The sequence below is a fragment of the Leptonychotes weddellii genome, chromosome 11 (assembly GCF_054177405.1).
Source record: "Leptonychotes weddellii isolate Sample4059 chromosome 11, ASM5417740v2, whole genome shotgun sequence".
Classification (NCBI taxonomy): domain Eukaryota; kingdom Metazoa; phylum Chordata; class Mammalia; order Carnivora; family Phocidae; genus Leptonychotes; species Leptonychotes weddellii.
This window is the reverse complement of record NC_138379.1, coordinates 9,162,198-9,174,049: the sequence shown is the minus strand read 5'-3', so window position 1 is coordinate 9,174,049 and position 11,852 is coordinate 9,162,198. Positions and strand designations below refer to the sequence as shown.

Genomic DNA, 11,852 nt, shown 5'->3' with positions numbered 1-11,852 from the left:
GCATGGTGCTTGTCGGCCAAAGCCTGGGGGGCGCGGGGAGGTACAGGGAGTCCACACGTGGGGAAAAAAAAACACTGGGGAACATCTCAGAGGGTCTATAACCTCAGCCAAGGTTTGGTCATTGTCCTCCAGGCACTGGGGAATCCTGAGGAGTTTCTAAGGCAGGGAAGTGATTGGATGAGACGGATGCTCTAGAAAGATCACTGCTGTGAGGTGGAGGTAGGTTGGAGGGAGACCAGTTGGGGGTGGTCACCGAGCATTGATGGCCAGGACTGGAGGGGGGGGTGGAGAAGGATCCCAGGAGGTGGAGGGTGACCACATAACAGGAGGAGACTTTCTAACACGGCACCCTCCAGCCACAGTGATAATATGACAGTGACATTAAAACAGGGCCCATTCCCCAGAACTTACTATGCGTCAGGAGCTGTTCTGGGAATATTCCAGGTACTGACACAAAATGGAGCATTAGCTCCACCTCACGGCTAAGGAAATCCAGGCTCGGGAAGACTCAGAGTTTTCTGCCAGGGCTGGCAGCTGCTCACAGTGTGGCCAGGCCCTGGCCACCACTCCACGTGGCCTCCTGAGGTGGGAAGGCCATGCTAAAGGCTCATGTCTGTGCTTACTGATCTGAACGCCCAGCCGGGAGCACCATACCCTTTATGCTTCAGGCCTCACAACTCATTGGCATCCTCCAGACATCTGGGAGAGCCCAAGGGAGGAGGCCGGGAGGAGGCTTGGGCACGATTCTCCTCCCAGGGGCCCATCTCCAGTCTGCAACCTGGGCTGCAGCAGGGGGCTCTGAGGCCCCTTCTGGGAGCATGGGCTTGGGTTTCCCTGCCCCGGCCGGGCATCACCTGTGGGTACTCGACCTTTCCCACTGGAAACCTCACCTCCAAGCCACATCTGCCAAGTCCGGCTCAGGTCCCCATCCCTGCCAGCTGGCCCATCTGCGGTTTCCACTTCTACCCCTCCCTGAGACCCTCCCCACCATCCCGGAGGTGGCCGGAGGTGGCCAGAGCCCCGCGTGGCTGCTCGGCGTGGGCCGCCCTTGGCCTTGGCCCCAGACCCCGGTTCTGGGTTTGTAAAGATGGGATGGAGTCTCCAAAACGGGGAGGAACTGGGGAGACCCATCGAAGAAGGGATGAGTTCAAAGTAGCCTCAGTGGAAAGTTCATCTCCCACCACATCCTTCAGCTGTTTACCAGTTTGACGCGGTTCTGGCATCCTGACATGAAAAGAGGCTCACTCCTCACCACCATCATTGAGGAAGGACCGAAATAGCAGCAGAGGAAGATAAAGAAGAGTGCGACAGAGACAGGGAGGAGAGAGAGGGTGCGTGATGAGACAGGGAGGAAGGTAAGCGGGAGGCAGCATGATGGTGTGCAGACAGTGGGAGAGACAGCAAGACCAGATGAAGCCTCCATCCCCCTCCCTACCCCTCCCCCTGAGCTGGGCACTGCCCTGAGTCCCTTACCTGTGCGGCGTCACTTAAACCTCAAGGGCTCTCAGGGCAGCAAGATACTCCCATCTCCTTCCAGGGAAGAAAAGGGAAGCCCAGAGAAGTCGTGGAACTTGTTCAAGGCCACCCAGCTAGGACCCGGATGGAGGGGTCAGTAATGGCTCCCGCACGTCGGCAGGAAGGAGAAAAGGGAAGAAGATGGACAAGTAGAAGGCTGGAGAATGAGATGGGACGAGATAGAGGCCCAGGGCGGATGGTGAAGCATCCTCTGTTAGGGTGGGATTGCCCCCCACCAACGGGACCCCAGGGGGCCCCTTCCTGGCTCCTCCCACCCACCCGTCCCCCCCCCAAGTGCAGAAGGAGAGAGGAGCAGTCATCCTCCCTGAGCAACCCCCTTTGCCTATGGGGTCTTCCGCCCCCCCCCAACCACTGAGCAGGGCCCACCTCGTCCCCCTCCAGTCTCTCACAGCAAGGAGAGAAAAATGATCCACATCTGCACTCACAAACACATTCCCCCCACGGGTCTGTGAGCCACACTCCCCTGTCCCTCTGGAATACATGAGCAGGGGTCCTACTTCCCTCCAAAGCCTCCCCTTTGAGGCGCAGCCACCCCTCCCGTGGGCCTCACGCAGACACCCGGGCCTGGCGTGAAGGCAGGTGGGGGCTACTCTCATCTGAGGAAGAGATGCTAACGTAACTGGAGTCAGCAGCCCCCAACCCTTCTGAGAGACTGAGACACAGTGATACCCTTTGTCACACGTCCATGACAGCCTCTCTCTTCTCCCCCAAACCCGTGGCCCCTTCCTGCTCTCACCCTCAAGCCTCCCCCTTTCTGGGAACCCGCAGGACCCCCCAGGGCTCATACCCACACTCCCCCTCTGGCAAGAACAGCCTATCCCTGGAGAAGGCCCCTGCAGGGTCTCGGATTGTGCAAGGCCATCATGACCTTCTGTCCCCAGGCCACCCTCCTCGGGGATTAGTGCGGGACCCGAGGTAGCCAGGCCATCCTGTTCCTCTGGCTGCTAGGGAACACTCCAGAGTGTGGGGTGATACAGCAGCCTTGATTCTGAAGCCGCCCAGTAAAAATCCTGAGCTACCTTCCCTCTGGTTCCAGAAAACTCATCTGTCCTACCCATATTCAAGTCTTCCGGCTGCTTTGTTGGGCTTTCTTCTCCATTCTCAACATTATGGGCTGTTTGTTCAGCGACCCATGCAGCTGAGATCTGCCCACATCAAAGCATGCCTTCCTCCCAGCAGCTGACCAGCCCCCAGGAGGGAGCCCAGCGCCCCCCCCAGGCCCTGCCCCCCGAGGCTGATTTCTGCCCCGCGGTCTAGAATAGCTTCTGTCTCATCGCTTGATCCACAGTCTCTAACCCAGTGGGATGAGGAGCCAGGGGCGGAATGAAGTTGATGTAAACCAACATTTCTCAAACCTCAGTTTTCCGCGTGCCTTCATGGTTTCGCTTTTTTGGCGGACCATTTGTTCTTTGGTTACTGAATCCGGGCATATCTCATTGTATTGCGCTTCGCTTTATCGTGCTTTGTAGATCCTGCGTTTCTTTTTTTTTTTTTCCAGTTTGAAACCATACTTTATTTTTAATGTAGCTAGAAATCAAATAACTATATATTTTTAAGCAGAAAAAAACTCCTTTATTTTTCCTTCTTATATGCTGGGTTTGAGATCCTGCGTTTCTTACAAATTGAAGCCTCATGGCGACCCTGCATCAAGCAAGTCCCTTGGCGCCACTTGGCCAACAGCATTTCCTCCCTTGGTATCTCTGCGCCTCGTGTTGGTAATGCTCACAATATTTCATTACTGGGATCGTTGCTATGGTGATCTATGATCAGTGACCTCTGATGTGACCATGGGAATTGTTTTGGGGCACCCACGTAAGACGGGGAACCTCATCCATAACGTGTTCTCTGTGTTCTGACTGCTCCACGGACCAGCCACTTCCCATCTCTCTCCCTCTCCTAGGGCCTCCCTATCCCCTGAGACACCACAACATTGAAATTCGGACAATTGACAAGCCCATGGTGGCCCGGAGGTGTTCTAGTGAGGAAGGGTCAATCAGTGCAGCAAACTTCATTGTTGTCTCATTTTAAAAACTTGCCAGAGGCACCCCAGCTTTCAGCGACCACTATCCTGACCAATCAGCGGCCACCAACATCGAGGCAAGACCCTCCACCAGCAGCAATGATGACCCACTGAAAGCTCAGATGATGGTCAGCATCTTGGGGTGATATTTTAAATTAAGGTATTTACACTTTTTTTTTTAAGACATAATGCTGTGGCACGCTTAATTGACTATGGTATAGCGTAAACATAACTTTTACATACACTAGGAAACCAAAAGGTTCATTGAACTTCCAATGAATTGCATATTTCAATACTCACTTTATGGCAGTGGTCTGGAATAAACCTACGATATATCCTAGGTATGCTTTGCAGTTTTTCTATAGATAGATTCATATATTTTTTTAACTTAGGTGTACTGTAAGAGAAGTATTTAGCCATTTTACAAAACATCTGGCACGTGCTTTTCAAAAATGCTAATATTCCAAACTACAAAGATCCAGGAACTATTTCAGACCAAAGGAGCTAAGGAGATCTGGCAGCGGAATTCGAGGTGTGATCTGGGATTGCCTTTTGCTACAAAGGATGTTACTGGGGCGGATGGGGAAATGCAAATAAGGTCTGCAGATTAGATAGTAAAGCTCTATCAGTGTTAACTCCCTGATTTTGATACATGAACTATAGTTACGTATGAAAATATTTTAGCTTTTAGGAAATGCACACGAAAGTATTGAAGGATTTATGAGTAAAGTGACAACCTACTTTTAAACGGTTCAGAAACAAACAATCTCTGCTTGGGGGAGGGGGTTGGGTAGCGGGAAGGGGGTGATAAAGTAGTAAAATAGTAACCCTGGGGGATACCAGAAATGAGGGGTATCCAGGGATTCTTTATATCATTCTTGCAACTTTCCTCTAAGCCTGAGATTGTTTTAAAATTTAAAACATATATAAAGGGAGCCCAGGGAGCAGGCACATGTTTAAAGGAAACATGATATTGTTGTTCTAAGGGGAAAACCAGTATCACTTGCTACAAATTGAAGGTAATTCTCTCAAAGCAACCACTGCTCTTGCTATAGACACATTAGTCGGCTGAGTGTGAGCCTAAGACCCGCCCGTTCTTGGTTATGTGTGGGGATGGGCAAGGGAGGGAGGGTGTTCAGACGCCCTCGCTCTGGCCTGAGGTGCTCTCCTTGCTGTCAGAGAAAGGTTGGCACAGGGCCAACAAGGGCGTCGCTTTCTCACTATGTGATCTGATGATAGAGTCCTGTCCTATGGCAGTGAGCTCAGGGACATTCATTTCGTGACAGTTTAATGGGCACCCTCAGTGCCAGCTCGTTGCAGAGCCCTGGCACAGAGAGAGGACAGGATCCTGACCAGAGACAGTTAGGGGTGGTACTAGGATGGAAAGGGGTCCCAGTGGAGCTCACTTCTCTGAATCCAGTGTTTCTGAAGTCCCTAGAATCCAAAGATGGCGACCCCAGGGGAAGGGGGGTAGAAGGTGCCCAGGGAGCTGGCACACAGAGCTGGGGAAGAAAAGAGATCACCAGTGTGTGAGAAACAAGGTGAGAACCACCCCCACAGCCCATCACACCCAGGAAGACAGAACAGCCTGAACCGACTCAGTCTTTAGTGTCTTGTTTTGATTCCCCTGTTACCCTGCACCCATGCTCCTCCCTGCTCGGATGGCAAGGGAGACTTTCGCCCCACTTTTCTTATGACATATCTCATTTTTAAGAAGGAACTTTTTGTTTTAAAATAGTTTAGATTTACAGAAAAAATTGCATAGACAGTACAGAGTTCTACACCCCACACCGTTGCCCCCTGTTACTAACACCTTACATTAGAATGGCGTATTGATCACGATTAATGAGCTGGTGTTGATACATTATTATGAACTAACATCCATACGCTCTTCGGATTTCTTTAACCTCTACCTAATGTCCTTTTCTGTCCCAGCGTCCCACCCAGGATGCCACATTATTACGAGTCTCCTTAGATTCCTCTTGGCCATCACAGTTTCTCAGACTTTTTTTTTTTTAATAACAATGACAGTTTTGATAAGTACCATTTAGGTATGTTGTAAAATGACCCTCGTTTGCGATTTGTCCAGTGTTTGTCTTGACCTTAGACTGGGGTTGCGCGGGTCTGCGGGAGGAAGACCAGAGGTGACACGGCCTTCTCACCCGACGCAATCGATGGTACGTCTATGAACAGGACTTAACCCTGACGATGGGGAGCTGGCCGCGGTGGTACCTGTTACATTTCCTCACCCGACAGTCCTTCTTTCCCTCTTTCTACGCCATACTCTCTGGAACGGAGTCTCTGTGTGCAATCCCCACCTCGGAAATAGGGCATGGCTGTTTCTATGTCCACTCAGCTGACAGAGCAAGAAATGCATGTATAGGCACTCAACTGTGTGTGTGTGTGTGTGTGTCAAAAAGTCCATGAACGCTTCCAACACAGTCACCTGTCTGCGTGTGCAGATAAACATGAGCTCATACGGATGCCCCCAGCTCTAGTCCAGTACCATCGGGTCATCCGGACCTTCTCCTCCCACCAGCAGTGGGAAGCTGGCTCCCACATCCGCTACCCATTTCCTTAATTGTCTGATTCTATGTTACTTTCCTTTCTTAGATTTTTCATATTTTCTCCATTAAGACTATACGTTCCTCAAGGGTGAAGCCTGAGCATTTTTTTGTTGTTTGTTTTCTCTCCTCAACCCCCTTCACACCAATGTCTAGCTGAATGTCCTCAAGGAAAAACAATATAATGAATATGTTTACAAGTGTCTGCTATGAGCCATACTCTCCGCTCATGTCTAGGGATGTAAAGATGAGTAGGACGTGGTGCTGACTCTCCAGTTGCTTCCATTGCCAATAAATACTCATTGAACGTTAAACGAAAGATCTTGGCTCCTGCCCGGCACGACAAGACTTCTAGATCACAAATAGAGGACCATGGAAAAAAGAGAGCTGGATGGAGCCTCAACTCATGCAGGTGGGGATTTTTGCCTAATTTGCTTACTGCTGTATCCACAGCACCCAGGGCAGAGTCTGGCATATAGTAGATGGTCAGTAAATGTTTGAGAAAGGGAAGGAGGGAGAGATAGAGGGAGAGAAGCGGGGAAGGAGAATAGGAGGGAGGGACTGATGGAAGGAGGAAAAGAGAGGGGAGCAGTCCTCAACTATTGTCCGAGTACCTCTCAGATGCGTGCACTTGGCTCCTCACACACAGACACGTCTAAACATCTCCTTGGTGCTGCACCTGAATCACTCATATCAGTGGATGGATGAGAACTGGAGCTCCTACTGCCTGCCAGCCACCTCCCAGGGGTTTGCTTGTGCCCTTATTTTGATACGATGGATTTGATACCATTCTATCAAATGAATGGGAACTGGAAAGGGTTCAGTTGCAGTAAGAAGCATCCATGTCAGTAATCCGGTGTAGTTAAGGCAAAGTAGAAACCATCTGGCCCCTGGCTCTGCAAAGCTCTCAGGAAAACCCTTGCAATTGGCCCTGAGGTCCCCCTTGCCAACCCATGTCACGATTTCTCCCTGTCGCTGGGAAAGGATGGGACGAAGAGGCCCTGACTGGACTGAGTCAGGCGCAATGGGCACACGAGCCCTCCGAGAAACAGATTCTACGGCTTTTACCCAGCATCGGAAGGTCTCTGGTTAATTGTCTCTCCATTTGAGAAGCAGGCTTGCTGGTTCCTTTGATGAGTGTTTCTATAAATAGATAGAGCTGCAACCTGAACATCTGTGTCCCCAAAAGGGTTTTTTTAAGTTGTCAATGGTTGTCACTGTCATCCCTCATTTCTGCTCCAATGTAAAACAATGAAAGGGCTCAGCCTTGCTCCTCTCCTACTCCCTTGGCACCTCCCCACCCCCCATCATGCCGCCCTCCGTGGGACACGCCCGATTTTCTGAAGGTCCCAGACCCACCCCAGGGTTGTTCTTTGTTGTCACTGAGCCCCATGCTGTAGGAGCCCAGGCCCCACCTGGGGGGGGGGGGGCGGCTAGAAGACCCTCTCATGCAGGCACAGAGCCTGGCATGAATCGTGAGCACCGCCTCTGAACAACAAAGTCCCTGGGTATATTACTTCTTAATTAAGCAAGATGAAAAGATGAAACAGAATTAGAGAACAAGCCTTTGGGGCATGGTGGTGGGGACCGGAATGCTCTCCAAAAGCAGAGAGAAAGAATTCTTGCACAGCTGGGGTTTAGAACGAATGTTCCCCCCCGCTCATTCGGTTTGCTTTCATTCCATTTGCAGCCTGCTCTTCCTCCAGAGGCTTGCGGTTTGCTCTGCACCGGGCACCTGAGGTGCCTGAGGGATCCGGACAGCCCTCCGCCGCAGCCACCGCTCCTATCTCTCCTTTGTACAGACAGAACAACACAGACCTGGCCGCGGGCGGGGTTCAAACCCAGATCCGTGGGTCACGATCACGGCCACGGTCACAGCGCCCGCGGCGGGGAAGACGTGGTGGACCCATCTCTAATCTTCCTGTAAGGGGAAAACGCCCACGCAAAAACCGGAAAACAGTCATTCGAGGCAACAACATCAGAGCCATCTGAGCCGCCGCCCCCTCCCCAGGGTCGCGATCAGTGGGATCTAAGCATCTCCGTCTGAGAAGCTTCCTCGGGTGGGTGGAGGGCCCGCGAGGCAGTGCCTAAAAGGCCAAGATGAGGCAGTCACCCGGGTAAGTCCCGCCCGCCCTTCCAGAAGCATCCAGAAATGGAGCGGTGGGCCGCACCTCCAACCCACCAGATGACTGGCCCCAACTTCATTTCTCTTGTCATCAGGAGACACTGCCAGTTTCTGAGTCACAAAAGGAGGGACATTCATGAGGATGCCTGCGAGGTGGGGAACGAGGATCCCACCTGGGAGATGAGGAAATTGATGCTCTGGGGACCTCAAGTGACAGGCCCACGGGCCACACGGGCAGCGCCAGAGTGGAGGCTCATCCTGGCCCCCGGGGTCCAGACTTCAGGCTTTGCCCTCTCAAATGCCTCAGTGTTGCAGCCTGGAGCCCAAATTTGACCCACAGATGTGCTTATTGAGGCCAGCTTGGTGGCCAGAGAGGAGACCTTTTGAGATGGGACAGGGCTGCTGGTCACCCAGGCGAGGACCGTGTGGGCACTGGGTTTGTCACCCCCGCCCCACTGCTCAAGGCCTGTCCCTGCACGAAAGCTGGCTGGGCCATGTTGGACCCATGGGGAAGCAGAGCGTGCTGGTACCCCGGCTGGGGACACTGGGGCAAGTCCGAGGGAGACCCCTTCCTTCTGTTTCTTGGGCTTCCATCTGTCTGAGACCCCAGGGCATAGCCCCCTGGAGTGCGTGGGGCATTGCACAGGGTCCTTGCAGGGGGCCCGAGGCAGCAGGGCCTGTCCCTGGTCTGCCTGTAAGTCACGTGGCGCATCTGCACTCCCTGCAAGCCTCACACGAAAGGGGGGCTCTCCATAGACAGAGACGGTGGGGGTGAGAAGCACCCGCCCGGTCCTGCTTGAGCTCAGCCCTGTTTCAGGTCTGTTCTGTGCCCGGCCTTCCCTGAGGCGGCCACGGGAAGTCTGTGGGCTGGGAGTGAACCGGGAGTGGCCTTTAGGGAAGCTGGTGGATGTTTGTCATGGGACGGTTTGTTCAAACCTTTGCTCACCACAAACGCTGAGACTGAGTGACGCTGGGAAGAGCCCCCTTCACCAAAACCGTGGCCGCCAACCCACAGCCAGTGCCCGGAATCCTGCCGTTAGCACTCCACCCCTTTGGGTTAAGGAGTTACCTCTTCAGAGGTCATTTTTACTTGTATTTATTTATTTATTTTTAAGATTTTATTTATTTGAGAGAGAGAGAGAGTGCGGGGGGATGGGGAGGGGCAGAGGGAGAGGGACAAGCAGACTCCGTGCTGAGCGTGGAGCCCGACCTGGGGCTCCATCCCAGGACCCCGAGATCATGACCTGAGCCAAAATCAAGAGTTGGGCGCTCAACCAACTGAGCCACCCAGGCACCCCCACTGGGGTCATTTTTAAAGGTGAGTACTCCTGGGAGGTATTGGCCATTAGTACCCGAGTATGAACTGCTTTCCCAGACTTGCCAGATTTTTAGAGTTGGAAGAGAACTCAAACACCACTTTGTCCTAGCGGCACATTTTTTCAGACCAGAAGAGGTGGAATGGTTTGTCCACGGTGAGGAGCAAAGCCAGAGCCGCGAGGCGGTTTTCCTTGGTCTGTGGTAGGCATACATCTTCCGTGAAGGGCCAGATAGCGAATACTCCAGGCTTTGCTGGCCATACGGTGCGTGTCACAACCACTTGGTTCTTCCAGAGTGCTGGGAAAACAGCCAGAGACAAGACGTAAATGAATGAGGTTGGCCGTGCTCCAGTCAGACTCTGTTTATGGGCACGGAAATTTGAATTTCACACCATTTTTTATGTGTCACAAAATACTCTTCCCTGTACTTATTTTATTTAAAAATGTAAAAACCATCCTTAATTTGCAGGCCACCTGCGACCAAGCCCCGGGCCTGATGGCCCAAGGATGAGAGTTGGCTTGCCCCTGGTTTAGGGAAGGGTTTCAAGAAAGCTACATTGGACGCCCTCGTACCTTCTTTGCTTGTTTTCTAAAATGTTGCATCAAGAGTCTGATGAAGCAGGATGTGATTCGCATTTCTTACTCAGTGTCCTATTTTAAATACCGACATTTTAAAAGAACACTGTTACCGTCATGCTTTTAAATGAACCTAGTGGAATAGAACTTTGATACCCACCATCATCCTTTCTCCTTCCAAATATTTTTATTGTGGCAAAATACATACAACACAAAATTTACCATCTTAACCATGTTTAAGTGTACAGTTCGGTGCATTAAATACATTCATACATTCATACACGCCCCTGGGGAGGCAAATTTTTACCTCTATACCGTAGAGATATTCATTCGTACATGCCACCATCCATAACCATAGCCTGTTTCTTCTTGTAAAACTGAAATTCTGTCCCCATTAAACACGCACTCCCCTCCCCCCCACCCCAGCCCCTGGCAGTCCCCGTTCAACTCTCTGTCTCTACGATCTCGACCCCTCTAAGTACCTCACACGAGTAGAAGATACAGGATTTAATTTCTTGTGACTGGCTCATTTCCCTTAGCATAATGTCCTCCAGGTCCATCCATGCAGCAGGTGTCAGAAATTCCTTCCTTTGTACTCAGCCTTTGAGGCTGAATCATATGGAAGTATACGCCACATTTTGCTTATCCACTCACATCTGTCAAAGGGTTGCTTCTAAATTTTCCCCTGGTGAACAGTGCTGCCAGGAACAGGGGTATTGGAGGGGTGGCAAAATATGCCACCCCAAGATACACCACTCTGGCGTAAGGATTATGTTGAGTGAAAGACACTTGGAAAACAGCAAATACAGGAAAAACACTCTGACCTTCTTTCCTTTTCTTAAAAGCAGGAGATGAAATCCCCATATGAAAAATGTCTTCCTTAACATACCAGAAGCAAAGTAGCATTCTTATCATCAAGGACCAGAAGTTGAGACGGAGAAAATTCTGTACACACAGACTTTGCTATAATCATTCTTATCTCCCTTTAGCCTCTCCTATGGTTTAGTTTCTTCCCCACAATCGCCCCCCTTTGCTCAACCTGCTCTAGAAGCACTCAGGTTTCACCATGTCTTTGGGGCTTCACAAGGGCTCCCGGGCATGTAACACTTTCGTAAATGTGGTGCTTTTCTCCTACTAACTAATCCATTTTATGTCAGTTTGTCAGGCACACCCAGAAACCTAAGAGAGTGGAGGTAAAAATTTGCCTCCCCTGAGGCGCGTGGCTGGCTCAGGCTTGATCTTGGGTTGTAGGTTCAAGCCACACATTGGGTGTAGGGATTACTTAAAAATAAAATCTTAAAAAAAAATTGCCTCCTGCACAGTGTACGACCATTTAAAAATACAGTTGACCCTTGAGCAACATGGGGGTTAGGGGTGCCAACCTCCCCTCCCTGCCCACTCGCAGTCAAAAATCCTCATTTGACTTTGGACTCCCCCCAAATTTAACTACCAGTAGCCTACTGTTGACCAATAACATAAACAGCCAATCAACACATATTTTATGTGTTACATGTATTATATACTGTATTTTTGCAATCAAGTAAGCTAGAAAAAAGAAAATATTACTAAGAAAATCATAAGAAAGAGAAAATACATTTACAGTACTGTACGTATATGGATAGGAAAAAATCCGTATGTAAGTGGATGCGCTCAGTCCAAACCCGTGTTGTGCAAGTCAATTGTATATGAGGAAGCTCTTCTTTACCGGTTAGTAT

At 50.9% G+C, this 11,852-nt stretch overlaps 1 long non-coding RNA gene across 4 annotated transcripts; it reads left to right on the top strand.

Annotated features, from left to right (window-relative positions):
• Window positions 1-397: 397 nt before the first annotated feature.
• LOC145716124 (uncharacterized) lies at window positions 398-11,634 on the top strand. 4 transcript variants are annotated; one of them, XR_014138535.1, is made up of 5 exons: window positions 1,804-3,251; window positions 3,576-3,716; window positions 4,988-5,097; window positions 5,646-6,532; window positions 7,811-11,634. It is a non-coding gene; the product is annotated as an uncharacterized LOC145716124 (long non-coding RNA). The 4 variants fall into 4 exon arrangements; XR_014138534.1 differs by having other exon boundaries at window positions 1,805-3,251; window positions 4,988-5,733; window positions 6,358-6,532; XR_014138536.1 differs by lacking the exon at window positions 1,804-3,251 and adding an exon at window positions 398-1,355 and having other exon boundaries at window positions 4,988-6,532.
• Window positions 11,635-11,852: the final 218 nt, after the last annotated feature.